At 40.3% G+C, this 16,533-nt stretch overlaps 1 protein-coding gene and 1 pseudogene across 4 annotated transcripts in view; both read right to left on the bottom strand.

The window, feature by feature from the left end:
- The window catches only part of LRRTM4 (leucine rich repeat transmembrane neuronal 4), an 858,754-nt gene that overhangs the window by 13,685 nt on the left and 828,536 nt on the right, over nucleotides 1-16,533 (bottom strand). The gene's annotated exons all lie outside the window — the stretch shown is intronic.
- Nucleotides 1,664-3,523, bottom strand: LOC101340505 (U3 small nucleolar RNA-associated protein 6 homolog pseudogene; annotated as a pseudogene). Its single transcript, XR_186493.3, has one exon. The product of XR_186493.3 is annotated as a U3 small nucleolar RNA-associated protein 6 homolog pseudogene (transcript).

The raw sequence follows: 16,533 nt of genomic DNA, 5'->3' as shown, positions 1-16,533 counted from the left end.
AGGACAAATATTGTATAAGACCACTATTATAAGAACTCAAGAAAAGGTTTAAACACAGAAGAAAACATTCTTTGATGGTTACGAGGGTGGGAAGGCAGGGTGAGGGTTATTTACTAACTAGATAGTAGATAAGAATTATCTTAGGTGAAGGGAAGGACAAGAAACACTACAGGTGAAGTCAGCCCAACTGGACTAAACCAAAGCTAAGAAGTTTCCTGAATACAATCAGACACTTTGAGGGACAGAGTAGCAGGGGTAGGGGTCTGGGGAGCATGCTTTCAGGGGACATCTAGGTCAACTAGCATAACAAAGCTTATTAAGAAAATGTTCTGCATTCTACTTTGGTGAGTGGTGTCTGGGGTCTTTAAAAGCTTGCAAGCGGCCATCTAAGATGCATCAGTTGGTCCCAACCACCTGGAGTAAAGGAGAATGAAGAAAACCAAGACACAAGGAAAGTAGTAGCCCAAGAGACAGAAAGGGCCACATAAACCAGAGACTTCATCAGCCTGAGACGAGAAGAACTAGATGGTGCGTGGCTACCACTAATGACCGCCCTGCCAGGGAACACAACAGAGAATCCCAGATAGAGCAGGAGAAAGGACGGGTGCAGAACTCAAATTCTAGTAAGAAGACCAGACTTAATGATCTGACTGAGATTGGAGTTACCCCAGAAATCATGGCCCCTGGATTCTCTATCAGCCCAGAACTAAAGCAGTTTCTGAGGCCAACTCTTCAGACAGGGATTGGACTGGACTGTGGAACATAAAGTGATAACTCGTGAGGAGTGTGCCTCTTAGCTCAAGTAGATACAAGAGACTAAACGGGCAGCTTCTGTCCAGAGGAGAGATGGGAAGGCAGAGAGGGTTAGGAGCTGGTTGGATGGACATGGGGAATGAGGGGTGGAAAGGAGGAGTGTGCTGTCACAGGATGGGGAGAGCAGTTAGAGTCACATAACAATGTATGTATTAATTTTTGTATGGGGAAAAAAGAAAAGGGAGAGAAAATAACTAATCAATCTAAATCAACTGGTCAAACTACATTATTTAACCTCATTCTACAAAGAACAATTTTATTCCATTTTTTTTTAATGCAGGCTTGCTTCTTAATGGGAAAACACCATTAATTTAAACATTCATTTCTGTTAGTTGAAAAATAAAATTTTCAACATTACTAGATATTCTTTATAAAACTTTTGTTATAAAATTTAGATACTATGTTGAAAATGTGCTCTGAACTCAAAAATTAATAACTGTATTTTTATATGAAGATGGAATTTTGAACCTTGATAATTTATTACTCTTTAATTAATCGTTTCAATGAACAAAGTTTTTTTTTTTTTTTTTTTTTTTTTTTTGTGCTTCCTCCTCCATTTTAATTGACCAGGGAGTGGGGGTATAATAAATTAAACTCACTTGTATGATTTCCATATATTTTGGGAAATATTTAGAACCTGAAGCAGATCCAGCCTCAACAAGTAGCTTTCTGCTACTAAACAGTAGTTTTCTTTTTTGGAATTAAAGATTAACACATCAACACAAAATTAAAGCATGTCTCAAAATCAGACAGCAATCTTGTCAGCCATCTCTAAGCAAATTACAAACTGAAAATCTGCCCGGAGGGTTTACAATACTTTTTCATAAAGTTGGCTGTGTTCTTCCTCTTTTCACAGCTGGCCAGCCTGATGCACAGCATGTTTAGCTACAAACACTTCTGCTGATTCTCCCTGCAACATCTTCATGGCTCGCCAATAGATCTGTCTGCAGTTCTCAGGTCTACCAAGAGGATGATTCAATTCCTCTTTGATGTAATCCATCCAAATATCAGAATCTACAGATCCAAACTCTCTTAAAGTCCTCTCATAATATTCTCTTAAATTTGCCATCTTGCAGGATTCTTGTTCCTTTTCAAACTGGATCATTTTCCTGAAAAAATCAACTGAAAATGGTCAACTTTCCTGTAAACTTCTAAACACTGCTCTGGCCTTTTTGTAGCCAACACTTCGATAAGCCCAATCCAGGTACTTTTCCTTCAGGGTTACTGAGTTGTCACCTGTGACAGCTAGGACAGCTTTCTTAAAGATTGCTTCAGTGTCTTCCTGGCTTTTAGTGCCTTCACTCCACTCCACCCAAGAAATCCACAATGGGAGACAAACCTGGGTCTTCAGGTGCACAAAGCCTTCTTCAAACAGCATGGCTATGTCAGTGCTCTCTGATGTAATCAGCACCTGCGGCTTCATCTGACACATTGTCACGGAGTCTCTAAACAATTCCGTCCCAGCTCCAGCCACCTCCAGGGCTTCCTTAAAGAAGTCATGGTGCAGCAGCAACTCTATCCACTGCTTGTACTGGAATTCTGGCAGAAGCTTGAGTTCATGTGCCTTTCTGAATGTAGTCATGGTTCTTTCCAGCCTCTTCTCTCTGAGGAATTCACTATTTGTCTTCTTAGTTAATCTCTCCAGACAAAAGTTGATGTAACACTTCCACAGGGGCTCTGTAGGAAGAGTCTTCACTGCCTCTTCATATACAGCACAGCACCTCTCCTCCTTCCGGCGCACCTCGGCTGCTTTGGGTTGTTTCGTTGCAGGCTGCTCTTCTCCTGGCTGGGACTCTATCTCTAATTCTTGCCGTGCCACATAATCCCAAGTGAGAGGATCGTCTGTGTGTAGTGCTTGAAGGTCATCATAAATTTCTTTTTGCAACTGTTTGGCAAAGTCAAATAGCTGTGCAACTGAAAGCAGTGACACGTGAAATTCTGCACCTTTAATTATGCTCACAGAGTTTTTGTAGATGATCCGTGCCAATTCGCCATTAAGGATTTCTTCCGGATAATCAAGATTCTCCACTTCCATCTTGGCTTTTTCAAATTCTTGCTTTTCCTTCCTCAGTTTCTCAGCATGCATCAGCTCCATCCTAAAGTATTCTTGATAAAGTTTTGGACACTCCGGGTGAAAGCCCAGAGCCCGAAGAAATAATTGTCTTGCACTTTCTGAAGACAAGCGATCTTCCATTTCCCATTTGGTTGCCATAATGCACAAGGCTGGCTTGTTTGAATGAATGGCTAACATGGCAGAGAATACCTTGCTAAGTTGAACTTTGGTAGCCCATTTCTTACAAAAGACTACACAGGACAGCCATAGTTGAACATCATCTTTCCACTTTGCTGAAGCACGTCGGAAGACGCCTTGTACTCGTCGTACGATAGAATTCTCAATCTCATCCTTCTGAAATGAATACCCAATGTGTGTTCTTCTTCTCTGGATCAGCTCCAAAAGATTAATTTCATATTGAACATAATTGATAAAATCTTCCTTAAAAAGGGCTCTTCGCTGTTTTCTGTATTCTAGATCCGAAGCCTTCTTGATGGCTTTAATCTCCGCATGACTGAACAGTCCAATGCGCTCCAGCTGTTCCAATTCGGGGAGCCGATCTTCTGTGCGTTCCTGGATTATCTCTGCCATGAGGTTCCAACTCTACACCACACTCTGAAAATTCAGAACCGCCAACACGCGCAGATAAAGTCCACCTTCTATTTCGGTAATCCTGCCTTTACCACAAAGATTTTTTAAATAGTGAAATAGTTTTTTTTTTTTTTTTTTTTTTTTTTTGCTATCACCAGACCAAGAACTCTAAAAAATTCCTGCAAGATATAACAGAGAGGAGGCTAGATTCAAAGAAAAACTTAGTAGCATGTAATTCAGTGCATCCGGAGAATAAACTGGTTTTGACTGGGGAAAAGGTCCTTTGCAGAAGTATAAAATGTCCACCAGCTTGGAGCACCCAGAACTGGCAAGGAGGGAGGAGAGAGCAGGGAGAAGAGAGAAAGCTTCCCTCTCAAGCTTCACACTGTGGAATACTAAAGTAGAAAGCAAGTGTGTGGCAGAAACATCAAGTCAGTCTTCCATTCAAAGAAGATGATACATTCTTCAAATTCCTTCCGGGAGGCACAGTAATTTCTGAAACAACATCTCTCTGGCTAGTGTTTTTTTGTGTTGGGCATCTGCCTTCACCAGGAGCTACTCCTTCTCAGTCCCACAATCAACTGTTTCTTTAATCAAATAAACCTTACCTTGAGGGATAACGAATATTTCCTTTTAAAAAGAGACCCACACATGTGAGATTGTTAACCATTGTCATAGGGCAACATTTGTAGTAACTGTTAAATGAGAAACTATTTTGTTCTGTAAGCCTTCATCTTAAGTGAGAATAACAGCACAATTGGAAGAGCGTAGTCAATGTCACTGAACTGTGCACCTAGAAATTTTTGAAATGGTGTATCTTTGGCTATGAGTATTTTCACCAAAAAAAAAGGTTGAGAAGTTAGAGGGTTGACATGTTGTGGGGTTGTTAACCAATGTCATAAAACAATATGTGTACTACTGTTTCATGAGAAACTATTTGTTCTGTAAGCCTTCAGCTGAAGTACAATTAAAAAAAAAAAAAAAAAAAGAGACCCACACAATCTCTGGCATCCTAACACTTGACACACACATATACAAAGACCTCCCTCCCTAAGGAGTAGCTATCACAGAAGATTCTCCCATAATAAGAAAGAATCAAGAATTCAAGAGAAGGCAAAAAATCCCTGGGATCACAGCAAATGGCAAGATTTACTAAGAAAGAATGACAATAGAAATAACTTAAAATGCATCCTCACTGAGCTTCATCACTGAAGACAGTGCTTGGATACATAATAAATATTCCAGTATTTGTTGAACAAAAGAACAATAACAATCTTATCTTTCTCCATTTTATTTTGAAAATTAAATAAGTAATAAATGTGGAAAAAATACAAAATAATTTACAAGTATTTGTTAAATACATTCATTAAATGCGTTGACTTTTGTTTTAGCAAGACAGTGCCTGCACATCTTCAAAAGGAAAACAAAAAGATACTCGTGCAAATTGATAAGTGTCCCACTTTCATTTCCTTTATGGGCTAAAACGTCTACCATAGTAGCACCAGCTCATACAATGCACTGTACTAAACACGCTAGATGTCGGCTTTTTATGCTAACCGGGCTATTCTGACCATTTTGAACTTAAGTTCCAGCAAAAGTTGCTCTGTAGCATTTGTTTTTCTTGTTCTGTTCTTATTTACAGGTGGGAATGTGTACTATTTGTGCACTCACGGTTGTGCAAATTTTAACTTTTAAGTCAGTCATGGGATAACGGAACAGAATCTGCGCTTGCATCTTTATTGCTCTCCTACCAGGACGCTTGCTCTATGAGGTGTCGGGAGAGTTGATTACATTAATGAACGAGGCACTAGCCATTCTTTGAAGTCCGCTTTGACTCCATTAACTGGGAAGCTTATTACATTAGCGGCACTCTCAGCATTCAGTAAGGCTTTGGGCTAATGAGCTGGATTAATTAGCCGGTATTAACTTCTAAAGACTCTCCTGTAGCTCTGGCCCCTGAATTAGAAAGAGTAAGGTCTTCCCAGCAGTGCCTTGCAAGCAAACATCCTATTTAAGGGAAATTTACATAAATTTCCTAAGTACCAAGTAAAAAAAATAGAGATGATGTAATTTCAAAATCTACATCTTCCCCCTGTATGGAAAAAAAATTGCGGAAGTTTCAATGGCGTACAGAAGGTAAGCTTTTCCTAAGAAGATAGTTACTGCTTGAGTCCAAATCCTCTCCTGAAAAACTTAAAAACAAGACAATACAAAAAGGAAATAAACAAAAACAAAACTTGGGAGTACACAAAACATTCAGCTTAAGGCTTTTGTTGTTTTCATTCCTTCTCAGCAATTTACAAAATAAATGGAAAGCAGCCAAGAACACCAACACTAGGAAGGTGCAGGCATCAGAGTCGTTTTCCTTCCGTGCCGTCTTTCTCCACAAAGTTCGCAGTAGCCGGGTACTAGTCTCGGTCAGTTTGTGTAGCGTTCTGTACAGATTTGTACTGCGTGGCTTATGCTGTCCTTCATTTGCATGTGAGAACATGCATCTTGTCTCACCAGAATGTAACGGGATGTGTTTGCCGTTTAAAGATCTACTCACTTTGTGAGTCTCCCACTATATCCCATCCAGTAGCCAATAAGGTAAGTAGAAGCCAGTGAAGTTAGTAAAAGTAAAAAAAAAAAAAAAAAAAAAGAAGTAAAAAGGAAACAAATTTAAAGTCACATATAGTGAAGGTGACTCAGTTTCTTGCAGTCATGTGCCTTTTTAAAGCAAAATTGAATATTCAGGGTAAAAAATTTAGAACAAATTGACTATCACAGAAGGAAGAAGATCCCAGAAGGACCTATACATGCTTGATAGAATGAGATAAGTAACCTGATTTCAACCACTCAAATAGGACTTCTTGGAATACTGGCTGTTCCTAATAAAAAGAGGCATTGAGATGTATATTTAATTACCAAAAAAAAAAAAGACAAGCCCATTTTGAAAATGCCATTAAATATGTCTTTTGATTGAATATATTTTAGAACAACATGGCAGAATGATATTTAAATGATATTTGTCTCGTATATTTAATAAAACTTGTGAAGGTCTAGGTTAATGACTGGATCTCTGCCATGGAGAGGATACCATTAAGGAATAATTATATAAGTGAATTTGCAGCCATAGTTCATTTATTTACATATTCATTTATTCACATGGCAAATATTTATCACTGGGGTTGGCAAACTTTTTCTGTAAGGGGCCAGTAGTATATATTTTAGGCTTTCAGCTCATACAGTCTCTGTTGCAATTACTGAACTCTGCCACAACTGCTCAACTCTCCATTATAGCATGAAAGTAGGCAACAAAGGTAAACAGACAAGCATGGTTCTGTTTCAATAAAACTTTATTTATGGACTCTGGAATTTGAATTTCATGTAATTTTCACATGTCCCAAAATAATAATTTTAAAATTTTGTTTCAACCATTTAAAAATGTAAAAATCATTCCTATGTGGTGAGTTCTACAAAAATCGGCAGTGGGCTGGATTTGTCCCTACAGCTATAATTTGCTGACCCCGATAGATATTTCCTGTGAGTTAGGCATTGTTCTAGGTTCTGGGTACATTTAAAACAAAAATAAAACAAAACAAAACAAAACGATAACAGTTACTACCCAGTCTATACCGACTCATGGCAACACCATGTGTGTTTCAAGTAGATTGTCAGGTCTTTCTTCTGTGGCACCTCTGGGTGGACTCAAATCTCCAACATTTAGGTTAGCAGCCAAGCACATTAACTATTTGCACCACCCAGGGATGCTGGGTATATAAAGAAGAATAAAGTGAAGGCCTCTTTACAGAAGGAGCTTATTAAGAACCGAAATAAGCAGACAACCTGATTCTGATTCACTGGGTTTTAGACTGTACAATCCAAGTCAGTGAAAAAGCAGAGAGGGAAAGGCTGCTTCTGGCAGTGGGCATTGCAGATTTCCTTGTGAAGAGCTGGGTCTTCCACTTTAGCAAAAAAGCCTCCAGTGGATCCCAGAGAAACAGCTGCACTGATACAACCTTAGTACTTAGAAGTCAGACTCAAACCTCCAGGTGGAAGTGCTGGGGTCACCATTCAGGTGATGCAGATCAAACATGCTCTAGCAGGATAAAAGCCCAGTGACCTTTTAGTGAAGATCTTATGTGACACTCTTAAGCTAGTGAACCTGCCCGTGTGTGCATGGTGGCTCATAACACGCAGCTGGAGAGAACTTTGGTGATTTTGTAAAAGAGGTTAGGTGCATAGGTCATCTAATCATGAACAGATTTTGTGGAGAAGCTAAAAATAAGTCCCCTTTCTGTTTCTCAGTCTCCCCAACCTTTTTCCCATATCTGGGCCTTTGGTTCTCACCCTTCCCTTTGCCTGGGATATTCTCCCAACACTATGCAACAGATTTATGCTGAAATTTGTAGTCTCAGCTTAGAAATCGTACTCCTAGAGAGGTGTTCCTTAACCACCTTGTCTGAAATACTACCGCACCCCCATTCACCCGTGAAAGTGTTCTGCATGTTTCTATAATGATCTCAAATCTCAGAAGGGATAAGTCACTATTATGCTTTCAAACTACATATGTATAAACCAAAACCAAACCAAACCCACTGCTGTCAAGCTGATTCCAACTCATAGCAACCCCATAGGGTTTCCAAAGCTATCTGCAGAAGCAGACAGCCGCATCATTCTCCCGTGGAGCCGCTGATGGTTTCGAACTGCCAACCTTTTGGTTAGCAGTTGAATGCTTTAACCACTGCAACACCAGGGCTCCTGACATATGTATAAGCACTCATAATATGAACTGAGAAATAGAAATTGTATACTTTTGTGAGACTCTCTAACATTAACTATAAGTCATTAGTAATGACATATGGCATTGGGCAAATATGCTGTAAAAGTCCTCTTTAAAGTGTTAAAAAGCAAAGACGTCACTTTGAGGACTCAGGTGCCCTGACCCAAGCCATGGCATTTTCAATTGGCTCATATTTATGCAAAAGCTGGACATTGAATAAGGAAGACTGAAGAAGAAACGATGCCTTTGAATTGTGATGTTGGCAGAGAATATTGAATATGCCGTGAACTGACAGAAAAAAAAGAACAAATCTGTCTTGGAAGAAGTACAGCCAGAATGCTCCTTAGAAGTACTTTGTCTCATGTACTTTGGACATGTTATCAGGAGGGACCAATTCCTGGAGAAGGAAGGATATTATGCTTGGTAAAGTAGAGGGTCAGTGAAAAATAAGAAGACCCTCAACGAAATGGATTGACACAGTGGCTGCAATGGTGGGTTCAAACATAGCAACAGTTGTGAGGATTGTGCAGGACTGGGCCGTGTCTCGTTCTATTGTACATAGGGTTGCTGTGAGTCGGAACTGACTTGATGGCACCTAACAACAAGCAGTCATAAGAAAGTTATTTTTTAAATTTCTGAATTTAGACATAGAAGGATGCGAGGTATGTACAGAATGCCAACAACCTTTATTTCACTTTGACATGACATGCTGTGATAAAAAAGACATAGCATAACTGATTTTTGTAAACTAGCATTGAAAGGTAAGTCTCAACAAGACCGCCCTAATTTCTAACCTTGAAGAGAAGATGTGTCATTCAGCTACTCTCCAACCCTGGAGAAAAGACATTATAATACTAGTCTTTGACATCACACTGGCCCTTGTCGTGTAAAGTCAAGGTGACAAATTCACATATAAACCCTAAATTTCTGCTCACTCACTGAGAGAAGGGAGAGACGGAACTGAGATTCTGTCTGCTGCCACCATCCTCAAACCCTGGGGACCTCTGATGAGTTCAAATTAAGCCTTCATCTGGAGATCTGTCATTAAAGGTCAAGCCTGTAGGCTAAAGATTTGGACTCTAACAATTGAACTAATATTGTAATTGTTAATTCTGATTCTCCAGTTCTAAATGAATGCTGTGAGGTCTTATTTGTGTGCCTTGCCATGACTACTTTGTAATAAACTAAACAAGTTTAGACATGTCAAACCTAAGTATCTGTCTATTAATTTTCTAAAATAAAATCCTACACAACAGTAAGTTATTCTCTATTTCAATTCCCTGTTGATTTTCTCCACAGGATTGTCAGAATGTCAAATATCCTTAATTATGGATTTCTTTGCTCTCTTACTGTCTCCTTTCCCTAACGTAAGCTTCGTAAGGACAGAGAACTTGTTCTGACTGGTTCGCTGCTGTCTTAGACCTGGGGCTCATGGAATCCTTCAATAAATACGTGCTGAAAGAATATATGGATTTATGAGAGATATTTGTTATAGAATTGGGCTTTTTTTCAAAGAGGGTTACCTCAAAAACTGAGAGCTCCTCCCTTTCTTACTTTCTTTCTCTGCTGTCTTCTTTCCTATATCCTCACCTTTAAATTTAAGCGAGGGATCTAGTGTCAGACAAACATTTTCAATCTACAAGTATTTGCACATCTAGCACTGCGCTGAGAACTGGAGATGTCGGAATGACTGGAGCCGTCCCTGACTGGTACAAATGGTTAAGCATTCAGCTGCTATCCAAACAGCCCACCCAGAGGCCCCTCAGAAAAAAGGCCTGGTGATCTACTTGACCCAACAGCAACTGGTTAGAGCTGTCCAAGACCTTAAGGAACCTATATCCTAATATGGAAGACTAATGTGAGCCGTTTTTACAATGTAACATAAATTGATGGTAGAATGCAGCAGTGGAGGCGTGTGACATGGAAGCGAAGAGAAGAGTGAGATTTAATTTCAGGTGGTATCCGACCCCAAGCATGAATGCTTATTAAGTCACCAAGAGAGTCTGGTGGCACCTTCTGCTACTGCTGCAAGGCACGTGGCTGCATATGTGCCATAAAGCACTTACTGCCCAGTGGCATATGGCAAAAAGCTACTCTGTTTCAAATGGTAACACTGTCCAACTTTGCTCTTGTAGAGACTTAATTCCTGTGCTGTGGATCTCTTCAGCCATCGCCAGCTAGTGGCGTATCTTGGTATTGCATTGGTACGGTCCATTGTCCTTCCTCAAGCACAGTAATGTGTTAATGAAAAGATTAACCAGCTTGACTTGTATTTTTGAGCTGATATTATGGTAAAGTTATCTAAAAGAGGGATGTCATGTATTTGGACACCACAATTTCAGTGCTTGACCTAGGCGCCATTTTCGGCAGATACACTGCTGGCCATATCGGGTTAACAGAAACTTCTGAGTGGCACCACGCACCCCGGACTGGTCCAATACCTGCCACACACTAGTATGCCTCTGCGGAAGACTCTTCAGCCTCTTGCAAACGAATCATCCCTGTAATAAAGGGCAATAAAGACTGACCAGAGCGTCAAGGTTCTGCATAGGGCAGGACATTGCTACAGCTGCCCTCTCAGCTGCTGCTGAAAAACAAAACAGTCAACCTGTGCTGCTCTGAATGAGCCAAGAAATGGAGTGTATCACCTTGCTTTCACTTGCCATTTGGGATTTCTTCAACCGAGCAAACTGCCTCAAAGCAGTGGCCTCAGCCCTAGCTGCAACTTTTACACATCTGTGGCAATTTAAACAATATTTCTGTCTGCTGTCTATCCCAGATCAATTAAATCGGAACCTTTCAGGTAGATCCAGGCCTAGATATTTTAAAAATAGCCTCTCAGTTGATTAAAATGTGCACCGGAGGTTGAGAACACTGCCTTCGTGTTAAAGTTAGGTTGTTTTCCCTTAAAGGTGGGGCACTGCAGGAAGTACCTGGGATGATTTACCTAATTCCCCACACCTGCCTGGAGACCACCTGGCTCAAGATGGAGCAGACTATTTCCCAACCAGAAGCCATCAAACACGGTGTACATATGTGTGTTTTTTACTCTCCAGTTAAGGCTTCCTCTTTTTTTTTTTTAAGATCAGTTCATTACGGCTAATTATTGTGTCTCACCAATTTGAGTATCTTCACTTGGCCCTCTTCATATTCTTGTCAGTTACCATCAATTTGGCTATGTGTATATATATTCCACTCTTTTGTCTAAAGTTTAGGTGTAATTCAGATGCGTAAGTGTAAAAATCATCATTATACTTATGTTTTTTAAATAGCTACTTATAGGTGAATTTACCTTGCCTTGATAGCAAAGCGCCCATAAATGTTCAGTCAGCTGGAGAACTCCTTTGGCTAAACATTTGCACAATCTACTTCTTTTATTTTTTTTAAAGTAATTTAATTTACTGAGATGGTAGTAATAGCCCATTGGACTTTGCACTATGGGGAAGAAAGGGTATTTTTATCTACTTAAAAGCTAATAAAGACTCCCAGGGCTGAAAAATACTCAAACCTCCCAATTATTTCCATCAAGTGATAAATTTAAAAGAAAAGAAAAAAGAAAAACCAAAAGTGTTAGCAAGCAAGCAATAATGACTGGGAGAAACTTAGGGAAGGATCATTAAATTCATCTTTGCTTTACAGCAACCTGATGGTCATATACATAAACCAAAACCAAACCCATTGCCATCGAATCGATTATGACTCACGGCGACCCTATAGGACAGAACTGCCCCATAATGTTTCCAAGGACTGGCTGATGGATTTGAACTGCAGACCTTTTGGTTAGCAGCCATAGCACTTAACTACTGCACCAGCAGGGCTCCAGCCATATACACAGGGGGCTATAAAAGGGTACCCTCTGACACTGAAAACAATAACAGCAGATATGTAATTGATGAAATTAACCATCTGTGGAAGTAACTCATAGGAGGAAATGATCCATATGTACGAGGCTACGGAGAATAGCTTGAAGGAGCTATTCCCCACCTTCTACCCACTACCTCTAACTTGGTTGCCAGCCACCCCAAAGATCACAGGGCTTACTTGCTTCATATTATCACTTTCCACCAAGGACCACAATGTTCACATGCTTGTAGCTCCCCAGCACTACAGAGCGCTAAGCTTATAGACAGCCTCTATTGGTCCCTTTTTCACAATGAAGCTAAGATGAGTAGCTGGGTTGTTCTATATACTTTAGAAGAATTGGCTAAATCTATCATGCTGTACTTCATTGTTTTCCTTAGTCACCACCCAAAATATAACCTCTCCTGGGCATCTATACTCTCCTAAACCATCCTTATAATATTCTATATTTCTTTGTCCCTCCCCACATTTCTCTCCCCCATTTTCTGTCAAAAATTTCACCCTGCCCTCTTGACATCTGCTTCCATGATTAACTACCCTCCATCCCAAACCACTTCAATGAATGCTTGTATCTTCCTCAGCTGTTCATTATTATTAATATACCCTATATTTCTGTCTTTATCTAAGCAGGTCACTTGTAACCTACTATTATGTTCTAGTGCTTTATGTGTTCTTCTCCCTACATCCTGACCTTTTGTTGTCTGACCTTAGAGTGAGGACTGAGTGTAGTTTCCTAATTTTCTCTTGCTCTTAACAGTTTGATTTGAGAATTCTTAATTCTGGACTCTATCTTAATGCTAATAAACCATACCCCATTAGCAAGAAGGGCTCAAACTCATTGAACATTACCAGCCATGCTTGACAGAATGCCTAATTTTTTACAATGGCAATTGAATTATGGCTCTCTGGGCCTATTTCTAGGGCCCTGGTGGCTCAGTGGCTAAGCGTTTGGCTGCTAACCAAAAGGTCGGCAGTTCGAATCCTCCAGCTGGTCCTTGGAAACCCTGTGGGGCAGTTCTACTCTGTCCTAAAGGGTCGCTCTGAGTCAGAATCAACTTAATGGCAATGGGTTTTGGGACCTATTTCTTTATAAACTTGGACCCTCTTGGAAGTCCTAGATGCTTGAAATGGAGTCTAGCAGTGGAAGTTTGATTGAGAAAGGGCTCATGATATTCTTGGGTGGATTTAATTTTATGTGGCTGCCAGATAGCAACCAAAAATACCATTTGCTAGGATGGCAGGTAATATGTATTAAACTAATTGAAAACATGAGAAGGCCACATTATCTTTGTAACTAAATATGCAGTAAACCTCATTTATTCAGACTAAGTAGGGTATGATCACTCAATGAGAACCATAATTTAGATAGCATTTAGAAAAAAATGGAGGTTTCTTCACTGGGTGAAACAGAAAATTTGTATATAAATAATCTAAGTTCCACAAGCTACTAGTATATGTAGATATGTAGACAATATTCTTTTCTACCTCTATCTCCTTGATAGGCAGGTAGCTTATGTGATGTGACTGATGGTAGAGGGAGACCTTGGTGTGCAAGCAGGAACTAGAAAGGCTGAGGAGAACAAAAGACACAATGCAATGTTATCCCCTTCCTGCTCATCCCCTATAGTCAGCAGGTTGGGAATGTAAGAAGTTGATGAAAAAGTTCATGAAAGATTTTGTGACACTCTGAGCACTAAAGGTGGCATAGACTCAACCAATAGCCCATGTTCCCCAGCTATGTGGAATAGTGGCACTCCTCTTGAACTCTTGACATACTGGTATTCTCATGGTGGGGCACCATCACTATGGCACCGTGAGACTTTACAGAGAGACAGGTGGATGCTGTAACAATGAAGGAAGGAATATGGCTGCAGCTCATGGGCCATTTTATGAGAAAATATTGTTATTTCTTCTGCAGACCTTTAAAAATAGAGATAATTTCTTCAGAGAGAGATGAGTGAAGTCCTGCCATTTAATGGTAGACTATAGGGACTTTTGTGGTGTTTGTCTGATTTATTGATGCTAGAGCAGAGGAAGAAACCCAAGGGTCAATATGTTGGCTGTCCCACGATGCTGAGATCTTCCTCCAGGGCAAATATCTCTGAATTTAGGGCAGAGTTTCCAGGAAGTAGCATCATGCTTTATATCTTTCTTTCTTTCTTGAATGTTTTTCCCCATTCTGTATTATGCAATGTTCATCTTTATACCATTTAAATGAGGCTGAAATTTGGAGAAGATTAAACATAAGGAGATTTTCTTTCTTCCTTTTTTTGAACCTTGTTTTTAATGTCCACTTGGGATCAAGCTAGAGACATTTATATCTACATAGACCTGGTAGTTCTCATGGTACCCAGCTGGAGACCATGATATCAATACATTTTCCTACGATCCTACAAGCCATGGTGCTCTTTGTCTGTTAAGGTTACCCTAAAGGGTTATGGCTACTGAAAAGGGGTCCAGGTGACTCTAACTTAATGCATGTCTTTGTACTGTGTACTGGTTATTCTCTTTCTGATTCCTCAGATCTGTTTTCTACCCTCCACTGACCTGCCTGGGCCCAAGGAGTCCCATTCTATAAATATACTCTTTTACTAAACTTCCTTCTATCTAGCTTTGATTACCACTTGCTGTAGAGTCAATTCTGACTCATAGCCATTCCATGTGTGTCAGAGTACAAGTGAATTCCATAGAATTTTCAATGACTGATTTTTCAGAAGTATATCACCAGGCCTTTCTTCTGAGGTATCTCTGGGTGGACGCAAACCTCCAACCTTTTGGTTAGCAGTTGAGCATCTTAACCATTTGTACCACGCAGGGACTTCCCGGCTTCGATTAATTTCAGTAAAAGAGAGACACCAGGTGGTGGTAGGAGATGGAGATCAGGATGTTTCTTTTCTCCAATCTGTTCTAGTCTTGCTACAGTTCTGGCAATGGCTGGTTTCCTCTACAGAAGTGGTTTTCAGCCTGGGGCAACTGTACTCCTAAAGTGTAATGAATTACTTAATATGGCCCTCCAGCCATGCATGGTCTTGTAACTCCCACAAAATGATTGGGTGGGACTATGCAAATAAGGTGTGTGCAGGTATCCAATAGTCTGCTAATGTAAATAAGATGCATGGAACCCTTGTAAGGGATTGGCTAGTTCATGGTCTTGTTGGGGGCGGGAGCAGCCTTGAAATTGATAAGGAGCTTGCTATATAACCAGCTTCCCTGACGGGTTTAAGTGGGAGACTTGGAGAGAGAGACAGAAAAGAAGGAACTGTAAGAAGACTGAAGACAGGAGAGACTGCAGCACAGCGGCAGCAAGAGTAATAGCTGTGCGAGATGGCAGGAACCAGGAGACTGACATGAGATGGCTGTGGTGGGGCTTGCTGACCCACGGAGCTAAGAGCTGTAACATTTGCCTGAGAAGGCCTCGAGCAGGGCCCAGGAGCAGAAGACGAGAAGAAGCTCTCCTGATCGAAGAGCTGCATCCTGAGTTGTTCCTGTTACTTCCAGGTTGATCCTGATCCTGAGTTGTACCCTATTACTTCCCTAATAAACTGCTTAATTGTAAGTATGGTTTGTGAGTTCTGTGAGACATTGCATGAATCACCAAACTGAAAGACGGGAGGAAGAGTACTGAGAGAATGGGGAGTAGTTGATGTTAGAGATGATGGAGTGGTACAGCAGTTTGAAGAAGTTGGATATTTGGGACATGCTTAACCTCCACTTCATAGGAACCAGCTTTGTGCTGATTCTTATAAAAGAAATTATTCATGTAATCCACTCCCACCCCCACCCCCCAGGGAACATTTGGCAATGACTGGAGGTAATTTTGGTTGTCATGACTGAGGTGTAACTGGCATCTAATGGACAGAGGTCAGGAATGCTGCAAAATATCCTGCAATGCATAGAGTCCCTCTCTCCCCAGACAAAGAATTATGTGGTTCAAAATGTCAAAAGTGCTGGTGTGGAAAACCCTGTGCTGTAGCTACAGTTTCTATTCCATAGCCGTCATTCATGGCTACAACTCTTACCTGAATCTTTCTACTCTGAAGTCCTCACTATCCCTTCTAGGCTCCATCTCCCTTACAACTGCTCCATTTTCATAAATTTCCTTCATTAAGCTATCTTTGTTTAAAACTTTTGAGTATGCTATGTTTTTTTCCTGGGACTCTAACTGTTGTGGAGTGTTAGACCCACATGAAGCAACTGATATGGACATTTATCATCATGTTCTTTTTGCTTACATAGCAAACTTCTTTTTACCAATATTAATTGCTAACTTTTTTTCTTTTTTATTGTACTTCAGGTGAAGGCTTACAGAACAAAATAGTTTCTCATTTAACAGTTACTACAAATGTTGCCCTATCACAATGGTTAATAATCTCACAACACATCAACAATATCCTTACTCAACCTTGGGTTCCCTATCACCAGCTTCCTTGTCCCCTTCTGCCCCTTCTGC

The sequence above is a fragment of the Trichechus manatus genome, unplaced genomic scaffold (genome assembly GCF_000243295.1).
Source record: "Trichechus manatus latirostris isolate Lorelei unplaced genomic scaffold, TriManLat1.0 scaffold00004, whole genome shotgun sequence".
NCBI classification, from domain to species: Eukaryota; Metazoa; Chordata; class Mammalia; order Sirenia; family Trichechidae; genus Trichechus; species Trichechus manatus.
The sequence above is the reverse complement of the archived record's forward strand: the minus strand, read 5'-3'. Positions and strand labels throughout refer to the sequence as shown.